Genomic DNA, 962 nt, shown 5'->3' with positions numbered 1-962 from the left:
GTGCCATCTTGAGCCCGCCCTGGTGCGCAGCCCAGCCAAGGTGTGCGCACCAAGGTGCCCACCCTGGCGAAGGTGCGCGCCCGGGCAATTAACCCAACTTCCAACTTCGCGCGCGCCAGGGTGGGAGCGCACCCAACAACCGGGCCTGGGAAGAGCCAATGCGAGAAACCCCACCAAACGCTCTGACAAAAAAAGAGGGGGCGCTCCAGTAACCCCGCTTCGGAGCGCACCCTGGGCAAACCCAGCCAAGGTGCCCACCCCGGCCAAGGTGCAGGCGAGGTGCGCACCCGGGGCAAACCGGGCTCCGACAACGTGCACGCCGCACCTTGGAGCACACTTCGTAGCGCTCCCGGGTGCGCACCTCAGAGCACACCAAGGTGGGCAGCGAGGTGCGCACCTTTGATGCGCTGCCTTCACTAATTTCCAGAAAAGGCAAAAAAAAAAGGAGATTTTAAAATTTCCGTTTTGAAAGATAGTGAAAAAAACGGAACGCGCGTGCCATCTTGAGCCCGCCCTGGTGCGCAGCCCAGGTAAGGTGCCCACCCTGGCAAAGGTGCGCACCCGGGCAATTAACCCTACTTCCGACTTCGTGCGCGCCAGGGTGGCAACCGGGCCTCGGAAGAGCCAATGCGAGAAACCCCACCAAACGCTCCGACAAAAAAAGAGGCGGCGCTCCAATAACCCCGCTTCGGAGCGCAGCCGGGGCAAACCCAGCCAAGGTGCCCACCCCGACGAAGGTGCACGCGAGGTGCGCACCCGGGGCAAACCGGGCTCCGACAACGTGCACGCAGCACCTTGGAGCACACTTCGAAGCACTCCCGGGTGCCCACCGGCGTTGCGCACCGTGGTGGGCAGCGAGGTGCGCACCTTTGATGCGCTGCCTTCACTAATTTCCAGAAAAAGGCAAAAAAAAATGAGATTTTAAAATTTCCGTTTTGAAAGATAGTGAAAAAAAAGGAACG

This window comes from Cryptomeria japonica, unplaced genomic scaffold, assembly GCF_030272615.1.
Source record: "Cryptomeria japonica unplaced genomic scaffold, Sugi_1.0 HiC_scaffold_902, whole genome shotgun sequence".
Taxonomy (NCBI): Eukaryota; Viridiplantae; Streptophyta; class Pinopsida; order Cupressales; family Cupressaceae; genus Cryptomeria; species Cryptomeria japonica.
The sequence above is the reverse complement of the archived record's forward strand: the minus strand, read 5'-3'. Positions refer to the sequence as shown.